Source organism: Lepisosteus oculatus, unplaced genomic scaffold, assembly GCF_040954835.1.
Source record: "Lepisosteus oculatus isolate fLepOcu1 unplaced genomic scaffold, fLepOcu1.hap2 HAP2_SCAFFOLD_45, whole genome shotgun sequence".
NCBI lineage: Eukaryota > Metazoa > Chordata > Actinopteri > Semionotiformes > Lepisosteidae > Lepisosteus > Lepisosteus oculatus.
Genome location: NW_027167988.1, coordinates 31,958 through 51,144, shown reverse-complemented (window position 1 = coordinate 51,144; position 19,187 = coordinate 31,958). Strand labels below are relative to the sequence as shown.

General features: G+C 50.0%; 13 non-coding genes across 13 annotated transcripts; all 13 read left to right on the top strand.

Moving 5' to 3' along the window:
* Positions 1–4,123: 4,123 nt before the first annotated feature.
* Positions 4,124–4,196, top strand: trnav-cac (transfer RNA valine (anticodon CAC)). The gene has a single exon. It is a non-coding gene; the product is annotated as a tRNA-Val (tRNA).
* A 1,559-nt stretch (positions 4,197–5,755) lies between these two features.
* trnat-agu (transfer RNA threonine (anticodon AGU)) lies at positions 5,756–5,829 on the top strand. The gene has a single exon. It is a non-coding gene; the product is annotated as a tRNA-Thr (tRNA).
* A 1,376-nt stretch (positions 5,830–7,205) lies between these two features.
* LOC138229513 (U4 spliceosomal RNA) lies at positions 7,206–7,344 on the top strand. The gene has a single exon (XR_011185923.1). It is a non-coding gene; the product is annotated as a U4 spliceosomal RNA (small nuclear RNA).
* Positions 7,345–14,119: 6,775 nt separating this feature from the next.
* On the top strand, positions 14,120–14,236 carry LOC138229568 (U5 spliceosomal RNA). The gene has a single exon (XR_011185978.1). It is a non-coding gene; the product is annotated as a U5 spliceosomal RNA (small nuclear RNA).
* A 391-nt stretch (positions 14,237–14,627) lies between these two features.
* LOC138229522 (U5 spliceosomal RNA) lies at positions 14,628–14,744 on the top strand. Its single transcript, XR_011185932.1, has one exon. It is a non-coding gene; the product is annotated as a U5 spliceosomal RNA (small nuclear RNA).
* A 391-nt stretch (positions 14,745–15,135) lies between these two features.
* On the top strand, positions 15,136–15,252 carry LOC138229521 (U5 spliceosomal RNA). The gene has a single exon (XR_011185931.1). It is a non-coding gene; the product is annotated as a U5 spliceosomal RNA (small nuclear RNA).
* A 391-nt stretch (positions 15,253–15,643) lies between these two features.
* On the top strand, positions 15,644–15,760 carry LOC138229530 (U5 spliceosomal RNA). The gene has a single exon (XR_011185940.1). It is a non-coding gene; the product is annotated as a U5 spliceosomal RNA (small nuclear RNA).
* Positions 15,761–16,147: 387 nt separating this feature from the next.
* Positions 16,148–16,264, top strand: LOC138229574 (U5 spliceosomal RNA). The gene has a single exon (XR_011185984.1). It is a non-coding gene; the product is annotated as a U5 spliceosomal RNA (small nuclear RNA).
* A 391-nt stretch (positions 16,265–16,655) lies between these two features.
* Positions 16,656–16,772, top strand: LOC138229539 (U5 spliceosomal RNA). The gene has a single exon (XR_011185949.1). It is a non-coding gene; the product is annotated as a U5 spliceosomal RNA (small nuclear RNA).
* A 391-nt stretch (positions 16,773–17,163) lies between these two features.
* Positions 17,164–17,280, top strand: LOC138229519 (U5 spliceosomal RNA). The gene has a single exon (XR_011185929.1). It is a non-coding gene; the product is annotated as a U5 spliceosomal RNA (small nuclear RNA).
* A 391-nt stretch (positions 17,281–17,671) lies between these two features.
* Positions 17,672–17,788, top strand: LOC138229538 (U5 spliceosomal RNA). The gene has a single exon (XR_011185948.1). It is a non-coding gene; the product is annotated as a U5 spliceosomal RNA (small nuclear RNA).
* A 391-nt stretch (positions 17,789–18,179) lies between these two features.
* Positions 18,180–18,296, top strand: LOC138229536 (U5 spliceosomal RNA). The gene has a single exon (XR_011185946.1). It is a non-coding gene; the product is annotated as a U5 spliceosomal RNA (small nuclear RNA).
* A 391-nt stretch (positions 18,297–18,687) lies between these two features.
* On the top strand, positions 18,688–18,804 carry LOC138229518 (U5 spliceosomal RNA). Its single transcript, XR_011185928.1, has one exon. It is a non-coding gene; the product is annotated as a U5 spliceosomal RNA (small nuclear RNA).
* Positions 18,805–19,187: the final 383 nt, after the last annotated feature.

Genomic DNA, 19,187 nt, shown 5'->3' with positions numbered 1-19,187 from the left:
TTGAAGTGTCATTGCCCCAGCACTGTATACTCTTACTTTTGACGCCTGTCTGAAGTTGGATCCATTTCTAAGAATGGTGACTCACATATCCTCATGCTCAACTTTGGCTCAACCACACAAACTATGAAGTTAATCATCTGCTTTTGCTCCAAGATTTGTGTTACTAGGCTCTCTCCTGGGGATCCTCGTGTTCAAACATTGCCCTTATTGTGGATGATCCATGACAGAATTCAGGGAATTCAGAATTCTGATACCTCAGCTCAGATTCTGACTGGGCAGACTGTCATTGCCTGGTGTGAATGTGTGCATATCTGTTTTTGTGCATGTTCTGTGGCCTGTTGTACAGTACATCACAAATGAAAGGGAAATGGAAAACTAAAATAAGACTCAAGTGTTTTATCTTTCATTAACAGTGTTTCATTAGTATCTATGCTAGATCCTGTCATCCACTGCTTACCACGACAGGCTCTAGCACGGGATAGCAGCTAATACATTTAACAATCTCACTGCACAATGTTGTATATTCAAGGGCTGATCTTCTGTACTTTTTCTTTCACTTTTCATTTCCTGGAAACTCAGTCCTGCCAGGAATAATCTGAGAACATAATCAATCTGAGTGAAATTCTAAGCAGAGGAAGATTGTTTTACAGAGTCAACAAGGTCTAATTCAAGGTCATCAGCACTAACAAGATTCTCTCTGGAGACAGGCGATAAGAAAATTGAAAGTGTGTATTGTTACACAACAGCAGAGACTATGAGTTATGCTATCATGAGAGTGGTGATGGATTTTTTTCATTGCTTAGTTTTGCAGGTTCTGTACATTTGAACATTCAAAGTGACTAAAGTAAAGGAGTTTTCCCTTTTTACCACATAATTCCCAAAGATCAACACTAATAGAAAGCCTAATTCCAGCCAAGATTCAATTACTGTCTCTCAGGCATCCCAGCAGTGGATTTCATGACTTCAGACAGCCATCTTTATCAGTGGAGAACTCAATGCTCTGAGGTTTACTGGCAGAGTCTCACACTGGGTAATATGTTGGTAAATAATGTCCTATGGAATTCTACTATTGATAAATTCTACTATGGAACTGCGATGTGTCCTGAAAAAATCTTCTATGATAGTGGTACAGTCCATCACACCCCACCTACAGCCTTTAAAAGAGAAAAAAAAAACTGACAACAACAAAGTAAGTCTGGTGTAATCAACTAGGTCTTGCAAACATACTTAACCTCTTCCAGCTACCAACATTACAAATGCTGTTTACACATTAGATGGTTATTTTTTGGCTTCTGATATTATGGTGGAAAAAGAGCCCTGGAATCTTTGTAGAAGGACAAAAGACGGAAAGAACAGGCAGTGTAACCATGGCGAAGAGAAGGGAAATATTGGAGAGAGCTTTTTTCATACACTTTTTATCATTGTTTTTCCAGCCCAACAATGATCAACAAATATGGGCAGGCGTCCTGTGCCAAATCCAATCTACCTTTCTTCCAAGCATACAGGAATGTCAGTGAATTAAATATTGACATATGAAAATACCCAAAAATATGCAATCACACATATGCAGTTTGAGCAAACATAAGACAATACCCAAGTACCACAAACTACCAGGCATCATAAGCAGTTCAGGTGGGGAGCTGTGTCAGCATGCGTAGGCTGCAAAGGAACAAGTAATAGGTCTATTCCATGCTTAAAAGAGAAGAAAGAAAACACAACATTTCAGCCGTGGAGCCCTCACACCTAAAGAAGGCTCCACGGCCGAAACGTTGTGTTTTCTTTCTTCTCTTTTCATCTAGTGTCATTAGCCAGTTCCTGTCAAAATAAAATAGAAAAGGATAACATTCTAGAGAGAGTTTGAAATACCAAGGTACAATTTAAACCATATTTCTTCCACTACAACCACAATATTTTGGAGAGATCGCTGAGCCTAACTGTTCTGGCATGTCCGTTAGCCTCCGTCCTGCTTCAGCAATGAATGCAACGGGGCACATTCTGAGGGAGATGCGGTCAATCAGGTTGCAGGAAAACCATGCTATGCTTTTTTTTGAGATCTGAAAAGGACAGAGGGGCCATGTATATGTGTGCAGCTGGATATGTTATTGCAGGTGGCGTAGCAAATTCTGCTGAAGCCCCACTGCCTGGTGTGGACGGTAGCTGTGCATGTTGCAGCAGAATTGTGCATGTGAGATCAAGGGGGCATGTCATGTGTTTGAGCACTTCACTCCCTTCCGGAAGCACGTGATTCCCTGAGTCCAAAAAATTTGTAAGTTCTTTGGATGACCTGTGGACCGATCTTTCACGATGAAGAATTCCTTAAGAAGAATAGATCTCGGCCCACCATCCCAATGCCTCCATCTGAAAACAGCAACCTCCCACTGCCCTTAGTCTGCAAGGCAGTCCTTTCAAGTGCGATGATGACGCCGGGACCTTCGTTGCCTATTGTACGAGCTGAACTTTTGTGCTCATCAATTCAAGGCTCTTTCCATCAACTCATCTTGTCTTTTGACGCTTCATGTTTTGTACTCCTTTGACTATCGGCATATCGGGTGACTGCAAACACTGAAGTTCTTGCTTACGGAGTGTGGAACAGTGTTTTCAAGTGATCGCTGTTCTGTCATGTTGACGCCGAGTGAATCTTTCTTTGGCAACATGGGCAGGCTGACAGCAGCGCGAGCTAAAGTAATGGCAAATTTCTTGACTTATTTCTGAATGTGAATGTTCTTTAGAAAAGGGATGCGGCGTTGCTTCTCCCCCGTGTAAAGGTCACGCATTCCAGACGTGGTTATGAGCGAACAGTTGCCGCAAGTGTTTGAAAAGAGCAAGAGAGGAAGCAGCCCTGCCCCGTGTGAGGATCAAACTCAGGACCTTCAGACAATGAGACTGACGCGCTACCAACTACGCCAACGAGGCCAGCTGCAGTACACAGCTGGAAAGTTTGCCTCATATGGATTTCAGTCGCCCGTTCCCTAATCTTTAGACGCCCTCTGCTGGATGTTGCATTTGCCTTTTGATCTCACCGATACTTTTTTGGTCTGTTTCTGTTGCGAGTCCGTTTTTCAGATCTCACCTAGCACAAGTCTCTCTGGCTGAAGTGGCCTCTCTGCTTCAGCATCGTGCCCTCACTCAGCCATTAAAAACGTCACTCGGACTTCTGACATGCTGACATGAAATGTCAAGAGAGAGTGGCGGAGACGCTTAAGGCAGAGAGAAGATGAAGAGGGGGCGTGGCTGCAAAATGATTGACAGCTGCATGACGCTCTCCATGCAAGGCGTGACCACAGGCTAAAGGACACCTTTCGGCACATCAAGCTCTAAGCACACACCTGGAGGACGTGGGAAATGATCCCGTTATCTCTCGCATGCAAAGCGAGCGCTGTACCATGCAAGCTAACCCCCCTCGCTGGGGTTATGCCTCGGTGTCACCTAGTGCCGCTTGTTCCCCTCTTACCGGGTGCAGTTCACTGCCCTTCGTCTGCAAGGCAGTCGTGTAATTGCAGCTTTCTTGACTTATTGATGAAGGTCTGACTGGACGAGCGAATGACGCCTCTCCCCCGTCCTCAAGCTCGCTGACAGAATAAAATGGAAAGTGCTGCCGTGGCTCATTGGTTTAGGGGTATGAGTCTCGCTTAGGGTGTGGGAGGTCCTGGGTTCAACTCCTGGATGAGCCCTTGTGTGTTCTTTTTGTCCTCGTCCACAAGACTGGGAACTGCATGGGCGAATGTGAAGAAGATCCTTCTCGAACGTGCAAAACGTGCGAGAAGAGGGGGCGCTTGTTTCCAGCCAAAACTTCTCGCGTGTGAGACGAGCTGACCATCGCTGCAGGAGGTGGGAGGGTCACTCTGGTAGACAGAGCTGACCTTCGGCAATAGGATTTATACTCTCCAAGATGATATTTGCACTTTCTGGAGAGGCGATTTTCTCCACTTCAGTAGCCAGATTTCGTCGATTGCGTGGAGAGGGCTGTAGAATGTGGCAGCGCCTTTCCTGCTCCGTCCATGACAGGCGTGCTGGTCTCTGGAGAGAGAGCACGGTCCATCAGCGCACTCCAATAAAGGCACTGGAAGCAGCTGAATCGCAATGGCGAAGCTCAACGCTGGGCCGCTGGGCATATCTTACCACCGTTTCCGTAGTGTAGTGGTTATCACGTTTGCCTCACACGCGAAAGGTCCCCGGTTCGAAACCGGGCGGAAACAGACTTATTTTGTCGCCACGCACAAAAGGGGATTGGGGATTCGCCTAGCGCTGTTATCGAATAGACCCACTCACCCCTTAGTGTGGCGGGATCTGCACAGTGCATGTCGCAGCGCATCCTGCTTTCACTTCAATGCGCGTCCTGATGTACCCCGGTCTCCCGCGTGACAGGTGGGGACAGGTGACAGGTCCTATACTAACGAGGAAGACATCGCTCTCTCCGACCCCCGGCATTGTGTCCCGACCCACCGTGCTGGAAGCCGACGGGTGCTGTGATTCCTTTAAGGAGCAGAAATGACAACCGAGGAGCCGAGAGATCATTTCAGCATTTCGCGTCTGAACGGAAAACACAAACGACCAACTCGGAATGACTTGCCTTTGACGCTTTTCAAAGCGTTCTTTGTGCACGACGACTGCGCCGCCTAGCAGATACAAATGGGTTGTACAACTTTGAACTAGCAAATGGAAGAGGGCTAAGCCCCCTCTCTTTTAGCCCAGGTTCAATCTGTCTCCCAGAATCACCAGGGCGCACACACACACACCCGTGCCGTTGAAGTGCTCTGCTTCATTTCTAAGGGCAACTCAACATTCACTCCTACCCCGAGTGCAGAAAAGACAGTGTCTGCAGCATCAGCAGCTCAGGTCTCTGCACAGGAGCTAAGCTGCCCCCATCTCCTCTGCTCTGCGGCTCCTGCGGAGTGGAATCCTGCCTGGAGCTGTGTTTGCAGGCGGCGGCTCCCCGCGCCCTGTCTGTGCGTCGTGAAATTAATTAATAACGTTAATAAATTTATAAAGTTAATTTATAAATTTATAAAGTTAATAAAGTTATAAATTAGAAATTAATAACGATATAATTATATTCATGTACCGCAACACAAGAATAGTACACGCTGTACATTGTCTGTCGATAATGTTTCTGTAGTGCTTTTTCAGCACTCAGCTGGTGGTGCTGTGGGTTAGGTTCCTGACTTCCATATCACACGGTCTATGATTGAATCCCATTGAACTATGACTTTATTTTTTAACAAACATTTCTTTGAAAAAATGAAACGTTTCCCTTGGTCAGAGATTAAATAAAACCTCACTTTTTTTGAGCAGAAGGTTTACTGTGACCTGAGAAGGGCCGGCATCCAATCACGGTGGTACACACACACGCTCTCACCTATATGAGCTACACGGCTACCAAGATGATCTCAGGTGCGCCGAGCTGGTACGGAACATATTGAACTGATCGACGGCGAATTGTCTCTCAGACAGGCTTTTCACCTCTGAGCTCCCTGACTGACAGTGATCAGCTAGGTAGTGAAACAGTCAGCTGCTTCTAAGCCTTAAACAGCTGCATCTCGGCGCTTCCACGGAGAGATGATTTGAAAGCCGAACATCACCCGTTGGGAACACCTTACTATCACTAGTTTAAGAGACTCTTAAGGTCTTGCAGAGGTGCCTGTCTAATAGCATGCACTTTGCAAGCTATAGGTGTTTAGACTGAGGCAGAATGCCTGTTAACAAAATGTTTTTCTAAAGGTGTGTCCAAGTGGCTGCAAAAGGACAACACTCCTGGGGCGCCGTGGCTTAGTTGGTTAAAGCGCCTGTCTAGTAAACAGGAGATCCTGGGTCCGAATCCCAGCGGTGCCTTCTTTGTTCTGTCTTCTCGAACAGTACTGGTCATTATGGACAACCGCCTACGGCTAGACTTAATTAAATGCAAGTATTCATTTCCTGTCTTTAACGCGACTTGTTTTTCTTAAAATGGATGCAACTTGCAAAACATGAAATACAAACCTTGCTAATCAGCGCTAGCGGCTGGCAAAAAAAAAAGAAGTCAGCAATGTTTTTTTTCTTTAACCTTAACCCTGCTAATGGAGAAGAGTTAATCGACCGAGTCTATGCAGCTTAAACGGTGCGCATGTCGGGTCCTTAGCTGAAAGGGTGGTAAATCACGCTCACCCCAGTCCTTAATCTTTTAAAGAGGATACAAAATTGAACCTAGTCGCCACATCACATACATCCTATTCAACGATAAAAAGGTAACATCTATCCTCGTCCAGAGTAAATCTCACGTTGAGGGCATATTTTTTTCCACTTTACCATGAGTCGGGCTCGGCTGCACAGAGGAGAGAGCAGAGCAATGAGGTCACGGGGACAGGGGAGTCACATGCTGGCGGTTTGAATACGCGGAAGATCACTGAGGGATCCACAGTATGTGGACCCTCCGTGCGCCATCAGTCCGCACTCCGGACTCTGAATCCTGCCATCCGAGTTAAGATCTCGGCGGAACCTGAGGCGCAGTTCCTTCTTAAAACGTAATCTGGTGAGCATTTCTAGAATCGTACTTGTATAGATGCAGCCTTTAATGTGTTGCTAGGTTAAAATTGATGACTTCTTGAACTTCAGTAGGCAACTGCCCTCTTGATTTCGGATTTAATTTCTTTATTACAGGGGCGCTTTTATGAAGACAGAGTCATGTTCAGGTACTTTGCTTGATGGAGGAAGCTCATTTCGGACTCTGTGATCTGCTCACCTGGAAAGGTCTACTGTACTACTACAAGAGAGAAGTAGAGTCTGGAAGAAGGGACAATTTTATGATGCTTTGGAAGGTAATGCTTTTTTTTCTTTGAAATCGAAATGAATCAGAATATCAGTGCAAAAGACAAACTCTTGGTTTGGTTTAAAGAGATATGGTTTTAAAACAGACAAAATGTAGAAAACAGGTGTTTCTCACTTTTGGAAAAGAATGGACCGGGGGTAATATTTTACTAGTTGCAGGGCTGAGATCACTGGGTTACAGTCCTGTAGTGTCACACCAGGGACAGTGGCGCAATGCATAATGCATCTGACTACGGATTAGGAGATTGTAGGTTCGACTCCTACCTGGCTCGGGTCGTTTTAAAACACATCGGGCTATTCCCCAAGTAGCCTGTGCTACTTACTGCATTGTAATCGTACCCAGTAAGAGATTTCCTTCATATAAATGAACTGCACCTGACAGCTTTAGAATAACACCTGGGCTCAGTACGGTGCTGAGAGCTCAGCGTTGCTGTTCTAATTAGCACGCACGATTGTTGCTAGTTGAAAACTTTTCCCAATACCCCGCTTCCGCTGGTTTGCAATACAATCGGCGAAAGCAATTTTTGACAGTCTCGTCAGAGACTGAGCAAGGTGTTTAAAGACAGATTTTGTCATGGTGACATCATGGTAGAAAGAAACGAGCTTGTTACGTCTCAACAGAAACGCTCTTTATCTCTTTCAGCGTTATGCAGAGAACAGCGTCTGTCGAGATCACTTTTGAGTCAGCGCGAAACGCCGTGTGCTGTCAGTTTGATTTCATATTGCTCGTAGCGGCGCCCGGCTTTTGTCTGTCAAACGTTAGGTTGCGCTTCTTCATGCTGCATCGTCGGCATGAGTGGAGCTTTTTAAACGTCTGTACTTACTGCGCCCCATAAGAAATCGTTTGTCCCCGTTCAAAAGAGATTGTGCGATGTCCTGCAGCGTTTGCAAAGCAAACCTTTGACAGTTTGAAAAGAGGAATTTATTGTGCTTCCTGTGCGTGCAGTAGTTACAAAGTTGAAGGTCTTTACACGATCTGCTGCAGTTTTCAGTGGGCGAGCTTTGTCAGATGGCTTGGAAAAACGCACTGTGTTTCGGCTCGGGAAACATCATGGGCAGTGTCCTGCATGTTTTCTGTGTATAGCTGTCTTTTAACACATACAGAATTCATTAGAAATCATTGATTTCTCAAATTAACAAGGGTCCCTTTTGAACCTGCGAGAAGCATTCCTTCAATGTAACAGATTTACTCCGGGGAAAGGCAGCTTGACATTGAGAGTAGCTCAAGCTTTCAGCACCCGTATCGGACTGCGTGTATGCAGACACCGCTCAGAATCCCCTGTAAGATTCTCCTTCAATTCCGTTTTGCAGTGCTTTAGCTCTTTCAAAAGGCTTCGCTTTGCTAGTCATAATCCAAGGCTCATGACAGCATTTGAAACCAATTGCCACTGCGTTGGCCAGGAATCGAACCCAGGTCAACTGCTTGGAAGGCAGCTATGCTCAACACTATACCACCAATGCACGCCCACAGGTGCCCTGCAGGACACCACCAGAGAATGCTCACGATTTCGGAAGCTGTCTCCGGGACGTGCTGATTCCACACATCCTGAATAAATCATGATATTGTTAGTTGCTGTAGCTAGACGTTCAAATGAGTTTCATGGCCAGATGGACTGTTTCCTCCAGCGATTTCGATTTTTAAGAACTTTTATTTCCTTTTCACAATAAAATACAGGGCATCACAAATGCTTTACATTAATATACATACTTAAAACAGTATATATGATCACATCTTATTACATTTTGACACGGTACGAGTTACATAGCAACAATTTCTTTTTTCTGAAGCAAATCACATTCTTTACTTAAACATGATAGTGTTTTTCACAGTTTCTTGAGATATTGACCTATGCCCTCTATTTCCCACAGATTTTCTGCTTCCTCCCTCCCTTCTCTCCACAGATCTCTGAGGTAATAGTTCTCTCGGGTGATGAACAGGGCCAGGCTACCTGCAGCCTTGACTGGGATCTTGATGCCTTTGAACAGCCCCATGTTCCTCACTCTCCACAGGGCGTCTTTCCCACTGTTCACCACGGCCCAGATCCTGTCAAACTTCCTCCTGACGTGTTTGACAGGATCTGGGCCGTGTCAAAGAGATGCCGTATATGACGAAAGCAGCGGTCAGGGTAAATTGGGGCGAGAGAGCCTGCAACCAATCTTCAAACTGTGCCCAGAAGGCCTTAGCAAAAAAGCAAGACCACAGGAGATGGGTCACAGTCTCCTCCTCGCTGCAGCCCACCCTAACGCAGCGAGGGCTGGGTGTGAGGACCATACGGTACAAGGAAGTTCGTACCGGTAAGCACTGGTGGACGACACTCCAGGCTAAATCTCTGTGAATGTTGCACAGAAACTTAGAGGATGTGTGTTTCCACACCTTCCTTGTTTGGGCTGATGTTAAAATGCCCACAGGGGTCTGCCTATTGTTCTGGGGTGCAAAGAAATCTTCCAGTTTTTGGACGCTGACATCTCGGAGGGGAATATGGCCAATTGTGTGAGATCTTAGAAAACTTTTAACTGTCCCATAAATTGCAGGGCATGTGTCAGAGAGTGGGACATCCAGCTTGGGTCTGACACCCCACACTCTGAACACCTCCCTACCTACCCAGAGCCTGGAAAAATAAGTCCAGGTACGCGCTGCAGGTGCTGTTGCAAAGCCTCTCAGCACAGAGGCCAGGAAAATGCACAGCAGCTTCGTAGCAATATCTGGGACAGACTTCCCCCCTGAGGGTAGCGGCCTGTACATTATTTCCCTTCTGAGTCTTTCCTGCTTCCCACCCCATAGAAATTGAAACATCAATCTCCTCAGCACCGCCGCAACACGGTGTGGGATTGGGAAGGTAGAAGCCAGAAAATTCAAGACAGGCAAGAGCTTGGCTTTGATGACCAGCACCTTCCCTGTCATGGTGAGGTCTCGGTTCTTCCATTGCATCAGTTTTTTGTTTAAGATTGGCAATTTGTTCTGCCAATTTACTGTTCCCATCTCTTCTCCAAAATACACCCCCAGGACCTTAATTCTCTTCTCTTGCAGCCTGAGATCATGTCCTTCTTTTGGCTCCCTCCAGTTCTGATAAAAAATCTCGCTCTTTGATTTGTTAATTTTTGCAGAGGAAGCCAAAGAGAACCGATCACAGCACTGCAGAGCTCTACTAATTGAGGCATTGTCAGAGAGGAGCAGGGTGACGTCATCCATGTATAGAGATGTCTTTACCTCTCCTCCCCCACTTCCAGGTACTGGTATCCCATTAATGGCCTGATCCTGGCGCAAGGCACAGGCTAAGGGCTCCATAGCCAAAACGAATAACAAGGGGGATAATGGCCAGCCCTGCCTCACAACAGACTTCAAAGGGGCGTGATCTATTGCCATTAACCATTACTCTGCTGTTGCTACCTGTGTACAGCAGGTTAATCCACTTTCTCATGATGGGGCCAAACTTCATGTGCTCAAGTACCGAAGTTAAGTACTGCCGGTTTAGGCGGTCAAAGGCCTTTTCTAGGTCTACACCTGAAATGCACAGAGGGAGGGAGCGATCCTCTGAGTACAGACAGACATCCCTCAACAAGGCCAGGTTGTCGCTCATCAGGCATCCTGCTATCCCACAAGTCTGTTCTTTCCCTACCAGTGAGGCCACTACATTTTGTAGGCGCAGGAAAAGGGCTTTGGACAGGATCTTAGTGTCCACGCCTAACAGGCTGAGGGGTCTCCAGTTCTTTATGTCATTCTTTGCTCCTTTCTTAAACAAGAGAGAGATAGTGCCTTCTCTTAAGGAGTCAGGCAGCAATTCTGTCTTATAGCTTTCCTCGAATAGGAGCAGCAGCGGATCCTGAAGCAGATCCCAAAAGGTGCAATAAAATTCTTTAGGGAGCCCGTCAGCACCCGGAGTTTTCCCCTTCTGTAAGCTCTCCATAGCCTGTCTCAGCTCTTCTACTGTCAAATCCCTCTCAAGTACTTCCCTATCTTCTTCACTCAAAACGTTTTCTAGCTTTGAGGTAAAAAAATGAATTTCTTCATCCTTTACCTCTGTAGAGCTGTACAGTCTTGAGTAGAAGGCCTCGGTGCAGGAGAGGATAGCACTCGGCTCTGTTCTCTCTCGTCCCTCCTCATCAACTACACTTTCCATGACAGACTTGGAGCCTTCCACTTTCCTGAAAAAGAGGCGAGAACACTTCTCATTTTCTTCCAAGAACTGCACTCGACTACTTTCTTCGGCTATGCTCCGGATGTCCTTTTTTAAAAGGGTGATATCCTCGAGCACATCGAAGCCACTGTGCATCATCGTGTAGAGACGCTGCAGCTGCCTCTGTTTCCTGGCTAGCACTCCTCTCCGTCTGGCAGCAGCCTTCCTTCCCTCAGCCATGAAAAAGGCCTTTGTCCTCACCTTCACCTCCTCCCACCACTCTCCTACTGACCCGTACAGACACTGCAAGGACAGCCACTGTGATAGTTTCTCCTTGTAGCAGGATACTACCCCCTCGTTCTCTAGCAGCTTTGTGTTGAGTTTCCAGATGCCTGGGCCAAAGCCCTGGAGTTCCACTCTACGACCTAAAGCCTGATGATCTGAGAAGAAGACAGGCTGAAGAGTGACCCCAACAACTTTCACTCTCTCTGAGACAAAGCAATAGTCAATTCTGGAGCTGCTATTCCTCCCTGACCATGTATATCCTGCTGTTGTGGGATATATACATCTATATGTGTCTGAGAGTTTAAAGTCTTGAACTAAGTTTTGCAGGGCCAGTGACCTGGAATCCAATTTTATCAGAGAGCTAGACTGCCTGTCTGTGTGCTCTAAGATACAATTAAAATCCCCTCCCACTATCACGTCTGTGCTACATAACAATAGGTGAGAGAGTGCCTTGAGTAGCTCCACCCTTCCTCCCACGTCAGTAGGGCAATACACATTGAATATCCGCAGGTTAATGGTCCCCCATTCCACATCCACACACAGCAACCTGCCATCTATGACCCTCTGAATACTTTTCAATTTGAATGCCCATCCTTTGAAAAGAATGGCCACGCCAGAGGCTCTGTTGTTATTGTCCCCTGACCAAACAGAAAGCCCTTTATCCCACCTTTCTTCAAAGCTTTTATACCTCTCTTGATAGGCTAAAGCACACTCCTGCAACATCAACACATCTCCCTCTCTCTGCTGGAGGTAATCAAAGACAGACTGGCATTTAACTCTGTCATTGATACCTCTGGTGTTAAGAGATATTATGTTTAGAGCCATATTACATAAGAAAGTGGAACCAGTCTTTACAAAACACATTTCTCTTCTGTCTCACCTGGTCCCTTCTTCTTTTTCTTTTTCTTCTTACCAATTTCCTGCCAGCCATCCTCTGAATGAGCCTTCATCAGGGTGGCAGCAGTAAAAGCATTCACGGAGTCCATTTCAAGGAAGGGGGTAGAGGGAGGGGTGGAGGGGTTCCAGCTGTTCCCATCGCCATGCTCTCCTTCCTCCTCGCTCGGGGAGAAAACAGAGTCATTTTTCCTTTTCCTCAAGTCCAGCTCCTGGGAGCACTGAGGGGAAAGGGGTGCAGCCGATGCACCAGTCTCCTCTTCCCCCTCACCAACCATTTGCTGCAGATCCTCTGTGATGGACTGGATGGAGGAGAGGAGGGCATCTGTAGCACTTGCAGAGTCTGAGAAAAGCAGCTCCGCTGAATCCTGGGTATCCTCGCTGGACCCGCTCCACCGGGGGGCCCCACACTGGCCCTCGTTCTGAGGAGCAGGAGTGGGGGAGGGGTCCTCGCTGTTCTCGGGGGTTTTCAAACCCTCGTGCTTGTCTGGTGCAGTCTGTTGTGGGGGCGTAGTGGATTTCTCTTCCACCGGCCCCGGAACCACAGCAGGGCAGATCCTGGCTGGAGGCTGAGACTTTATCAAACAAGGGTTCTTTGTTTGACTTGTTGTTTGCTTTGGCTTTTCGGGCTGGTTTGGCTGAAACAAGCACTGCCTCATCCTTTCTCATTTTGAGTTTATTGGCGTAGGCATGAGGGCAGTTTATAAAAACGTGTCCTTCCAAGCCAAGTAAATTGCACTTTGGCAGCATTGAACAGTCAGAGGCTAAATGTCCCTGTTTGCCACAGGTCTTGCAGCATTTCACAGTGCAGGGCGATGCCAGGTGTCCCACAGCGCCGACACACCTTTGGTTGTCCCACATAAAAAACATAGCCATTGCAGGCGCCCAGCCAGATTGTAGAGGGCAGGTGCCTTAAGCCTCCATTTACATTGTCCGGTAGCAAGCGAACCTCGAATTTCCTTGCTCCTGCTTTTATACCGTCAACATATCTAACCTCAGTTCCATGGTGGACGGTGCAGTACTGGTTAAGCCAGGTGTGAATGTCCTCCGTCTTTTTTGAAGGTACAGGCATTGAGCATTGGTGGTTCAGTGTTAGAATTCTCGCCTGCCACGCGGGAGGCTTGGTTTTGATTCCCAGCCAATGCAGTGGCTTTTGCAACTCGCAACTGAAAACCCACTGAAGCTAAGCGGGTGTGAGCTAGGTCAGTACCCGGATGAGGGTGAGCTACAGGGAAAAACAAAGCTTCCAGCTGGAAGCGGTGTTAATGGTGCCGGCGGGGGGGCGCTCACCCTGAGGTCTGTGCGGGTCCCAATGCCCCAGTATAGTGACGGAGATGCTGTGTTGTAAGAGGGCGCTGTCTTTTGGATGAGATGTAAAACCGAGGTCACAGCGCTCTGTGGTCATTAAAAATGACCACCAAAACCTTTGACAAAAGCTCTTGGTAATTGATGGTCTTCAAAAATGCTTCTCCTTTAGGTACATTTTAAATCAGCTGAAAAATGCTGTGAAATGGGGGGCATTTCAGGCCAGTGTAGGATTTTGGTTACAAGAACCATGAAAGTGCACAAGAAAGCCCGTACACTGAATTACACGGCTTTCTATTCAAAAGAGGACAAAAGAAATTCCCTGAGTTCGATTTTTTGCAGCACTGAGAGGGGCACTGTTGCGAGGCCAGTTAGCTCAGTTGGTTAGAGCGTGGTGCTAATAACGCCAAGGTTGTTGGGTCCGGCCGTCTGATTGACGTTCTTTTCTTTGGGGGGCGGGAAGTGTCCGGCCGCAGGGGATCTTGGGACCTTGCCTGCATAGCGGCTTCCCAGAGTGCGTCGTTTCCGGCACAGTGTGGCCGGGTGTTTTCCGAGTTATCGCACGGATTGGTCACGCTCGCAAGCCGTGAGCCGCAGGCGATGAGCCCGGAGCTGAACGGGCCCCACTGGCTAGTTTGTAAGGCCAGGTGCATTGCCAACCACGACCGGCAGCGCAGAGGCTTTGAAGGCGGCCTGGGCTCCTGTAGCTGTGCAGCCACGCACTCTGGTTTCTTTTCATGTTGTACAAATCTTTCGCCTTTTACTAAAGATTTCCGTGGAGAGGAGCATGAAGGAGTTCCATGCAATTTTTGTGCTTCCCTGCCTTCGGGTGGGGCGCAGCCTGGCTGGTCAAAGAGAGAAAACAAAAACGCCCGCAATCGGTCTTGTTATGGCGATTGTGGCAGTCTGCTCCGCGAGTCCACGGTCTCCGGCCGTCTGATTGGCGCTCTTTTCTTTGGGGGGCGGGAAGTGTCCGGCCGCAGGGGATCTTGGGACCTCGCTTTGCATAGCGGCTTCCCAGAGTGCGTCGTTTCCGGCACAGTGTGGCCGGGTGTTTTCCGAGTTATCGCACGGATTGGTCACGCTCGCAAGCCGTGAGCCGCAGGCGATGAGCCCGGAGCTGAACGGGCCCCACTGGCTAGTTTGTAAGGCCAGGTGCATTGCTAACCACGACCGGCAGCGCAGAGGCTTTGAAGGCGGCCTGGGCTCCTGCAGCTGTGCAGCCACGCACTCTGGTTTCTCTTCATCTCGTACAAATCTTTCGCCTTTTACTAAAGATTTCCGTGGAGAGGAGCATGAATGAGTTCCATGCAATTTTTGTGCTTCCCTGCCTTCGGGTGGGGCGCAGCCTGGCTGGTCAAAGAGAGAAAACAAAAACGCTCGCAATCGGTCTTGTTATGGCGATTGTGGCAGTCTGCTCCGCGAGTCCACGGTCTCCGGCCGTCTGATTGGCGCTCTTTTCTTTGGGGGGCGGGAAGTGTCCGGCCGCAGGGGATCTTGGGACCTCACTTTGCATAGCGGCTTCCCAGAGTGCGTCATTTCCGGCACAGTGTGGCCGGGTGTTTTCCGAGTTATCGCACGGATTGGTCACGCTCGCAAGCCGTGAGCCGCAGGCGATGAGCCTGGAGCTGAACGGGCCCCACTGGCTAGTTTGTAAGGCCAGGTGCATTGCCAACCACGACCGGCAGCGCAGAGGCTTTGAAGGCGGCCTGGGCTCCTGTAGCTGTGCAGCCACGCACTCTGGTTTCTCTTCATCTCGTACAAATCTTTCGCCTTTTACTAAAGATTTCCGTGGAGAGGAGCATGAATGAGTTCCATGCAATTTTTGTGCTTCCCTGCCTTCGGGTGGGGCGCAGCCTGGCTGGTCAAAAAGAGAAAACAAAAACGCTCGCAATCGGTCTTGTTATGGCGATTGTGGCAGTCTGCTCCGCGAGTCCTCGGTCTCCGGCCGTCTGATTGGCGCTCTTTTCTTTGGGGGTTGGGAAGTGTCCGGCCGCAGGGGATCTTGGGACCTCGCTTTGCATAGCGGCTTCCCAGAGTGCGTCGTTTCCGGCACAGTGTGGCCGGGTGTTTTCCGAGTTATCGCACGGATTGGTCACGCTCGCAAGCCGTGAGCCGCAGGCGATGAGCCCGGAGCTGAACGGGCCCCACTGGCTAGTTTGTAAGGCCAGGTGCATTGCCAACCACGACCGGCAGCGCAGAGGCTTTGAAGGCGGCCTGGGCTCCTGCAGCTGTGCAGCCGCGCACTCTGGTTTCTCTTCATCTCGTACAAATCTTTCGCCTTTTACTAAAGATTTCCGTGGAGAGGAGCATGAACGAGTTCCATGCAATTTTTGTGCTTCCCTGCCTTTGGGTGGGGCGCAGCCTGGCTGGTCAAAGAGAGAAAACAAAAAAGCTCGCAATCGGTCTTGTTATGGCGATTGTGGCAGTCTGCTCCGCGAGTCCTCGGTCTCCGGCCGTCTGATTGGCGCTCTTTTCTTTGGGGGTTGGGAAGTGTCCGGCCGCAGGGGATCTTGGGACCTCGCTTTGCATAGCGGCTTCCCAGAGTGCGTCGTTTCCGGCACAGTGTGGCCGGGTGTTTTCCGAGTTATTGGAATGGTCACGCTCGCAAGCCGTGAGCCGCAGGCGATGAGCCCGGAGCTGAACGGGCCCCACTGGCTAGTTTGTAAGGCCAGGTGCATTGCCAACCACGACCGGCAGCGCAGAGGCTTTGAAGGCGGCCTGGGCTCCTGCAGCTGTGCAGCCACACACTCTGGTTTCTCTTCATCTCGTACAAATCTTTCGCCTTTTACTAAAGATTTCCGTGGAGAAGAGCATGAATGCGTTCCATGCAATTTTTGTGCTTCCCTGCCTTCGGGTGGGGCGCAGCCTGGCTGGTCAAAGAGAGAAAACAAAAACGCCCGCAATCGGTCTTGTTATGGCGATTGTGGCAGTCTGCTCCGCGAGTCCACGGTCTCCGGCCGTCTGATTGGCGCTCTTTTCTTTGGGGGGCGGGAAGTGTCCGGCCGCAGGGGATCTTGGGACCTCGCTTTGCATAGCGGCTTCCCAGAGTGCGTCATTTCCGGCACAGTGTGGCCGGGTGTTTTCCGAGTTATCGCACGGATTCGGCACGATCGCAAGCCGTGAGCCGCAGGCGATGAGCCCGGAGCTGAACGGGCCCCACTGGCTCGTTTGTAAGGCCAGGTGTATTGCCAACCACGACCGGCAGGGCAGAGGCTTTGAAGGTGGCCTGGGCTCCTGAAGCTGTGCAGCCACGCACTCTGGTTTCTCTTCATCTTGTACAAATCTTTCGCCTTTTACTAAAGATTTCCGTGGAGAGGAGCATGAACGAGTTCCATGCAATTTTTGTGCTTCCCTGCCTTCGGGTGGGGCGCAGCCTGGCTGGTCAAAGAGAGAAAACAAAAACGCTCGCAATCGGTCTTGTTATGGCGATTGTGGCAGTCTGCTCCGCGAGTCCTCGGTCTCCGGCCGTCTGATTGGCGCTCTTTTCTTTGGGGGTTGGGAAGTGTCCGGCTGCAGGGGATCTTGGGACCTCGCTTTGCATAGCGGCTTCCCAGAGTGCGTCGTTTCCGGCACAGTGTGGCCGGGTGTTTTCCGAGTTATCGCACGGATTGGTCACGCTCGCAAGCCGTGAGCCGCAGGCGATGAGCCCGGAGCTGAACGGGCCCCACTGGCTAGTTTGTAAGGCCAGGTGCATTGCCAACCACGACCGGCAGCGCAGAGGCCTTGAAGGCGGCCTGGGCTCCTGCAGCTGTGCAGCCACGCACTCTGGTTTCTCTTCATCTCGTACAAATCTTTCGCCTTTTACTAAAGATTTCCGTGGAGAGGAGCATGAATGAGTTCCATGCAATTTTTGTGCTTCCCTGCCTTCGGGTGGGGCGCAGCCTGGCTGGTCAAAGAGAGAAAACAAAAACGCTCACAATCGGTCTTGTTATGGCGATTGTGGCAGTCTGCTCCGCGAGTCCTCGGTCTCCGGCCGTCTGATTGGCGCTCTTTTCTTTGGGGGGCGGGAAGTGTCCGGCCGCAGGGGATCTTGGGACCTCGCTTTGCATAGCGGCTTCCCAGAGTGCGTCATTTCCGGCACAGTGTGGCCGGGTGTTTTCCGAGTTATCGCACGGATTCGGCACGCTCGCAAGCCGTGAGCCGCAGGCGATGAGCCCGGAGCTGAACGGGCCCCACTGGCTCGTTTGTAAGGCCAGGTGTATTGCCAACCACGACCGGCAGGGCAGAGGCTTTGAAGGTGGCCTGGGCTCCTGAAGCTGTGCAGCCACGCACTCTGGTTTCTCTTCATCTTGTACAAATCTTTCGCCTTTTACTAAAGATTTCCGTGGAGAGGAGCATGAACGAGTTCCATGCAATTTTTGTGTTTCCCTGCCTTCGGGTGGGGCGCAGCCTGGCTGGTCAAAGAGAGAAAACAAAAACGCTCGCAATCGGTCTTGTTATGGCGATTGTGGCAGTCTGCTCCGCGAGTCCTCGGTCTCCGGCCGTCTGATTGGCGCTCTTTTCTTTGGGGGTTGGGAAGTGTCCGGCCGCAGGGGATCTTGGGACCTCGCTTTGCATAGCGGCTTCCCAGAGTGCGTCGTTTCCGGCACAGTGCGGCCGGGTGTTTTCCGAGTTATCGCACGGATTGGTCACGCTCGCAAGCCGTGAGCCGCAGGCGATGAGCCCGGAGCTGAACGGGCCCCACTGGCTAGTTTGTAAGGCCAGGTGCATTGCCAACCACGACCGGCAGCGCAGAGGCTTTGAAGGCGGCCTGGGCTCCTGCAGCTGTGCAGCCACGCACTCTGGTTTCTCTTCATCTCGTACAAATCTTTTGCCTTTTACTAAAGATTTCCGTGGAGAGGAGCATGAATGCGTTCCATGCAATTTTTGTGCTTCCCTGCCTTTGGGTGGGGCGCAGCCTGGCTGGTCAAAGAGAGAAAACAAAAATGCCCGCAATCGGTCTTGTTATGGCGATTGTGGCAGTCTGCTCCGCGAGTCCACGGTCTCCGGCCGTCTGATTGGCTCTCTTTTCTTTGGGGGGCGGGAAGTGTCCGGCCGCAGGGGATCTTGGGACCTCGCTTTGCATAGCGGCTTCCCAGAGTGCGTCGTTTCCGGCACAGTGTGGCCGGGTGTTTTCCGAGTTATCGCACGGATTTGGCACGCTCGCAAGCCGTGAGCCGCAGGCGATGAGCCCGGAGCTGAACGGGCCCCACTGGCTCGTTTGTAAGGCCAGGTGTATTGCCAACCACGACCGGCAGGGCAGAGGCCTTGAAGGCGGCCTGGGCTCCTGCAGCTGTGCAGCCACGCACTCTGGTTTCTCTTCATCTCGTACAAATCTTTCGCCTTTTACTAAAGATTTCCGTGGAGAGGAGCATGAATGAGTTCCATGCAATTTTTGTGCTTCCCTGCCTTTGGGTGGGGCGCAGCCTGGCTGGTCAAAGAGAGAAAACAAAAACGCTCTTAATCGGTCTTGTTATGGCGATTGTGGCAGTCTGCTCCGCGAGTCCTCGGTCTCCGGCCGTCTGATTGGCGCTCTTTTTTTTGGGGGTTGGGAAGTGTCCGGCTGCAGGGGATCTTGGGACCTCGCTTTGCATAGCGGCTTCCCAGAGTGCGTCGTTTCCGGCACAGTGTGGCCGGGTGTTTTCCGAGTTATCGCACGGATTGGTCACGCTCGCAAGCCGTGAGCCGCAGGCGATGAGCCCGGAGCTGAACGGGCCCCACTGGCTAGTTTGTAAGGCCAGGTGCATTGCCAACCACGACCGGCAGCGCAGAGGCTTTGAAGGCGGCCTGGGCTCCTGCAGCTGT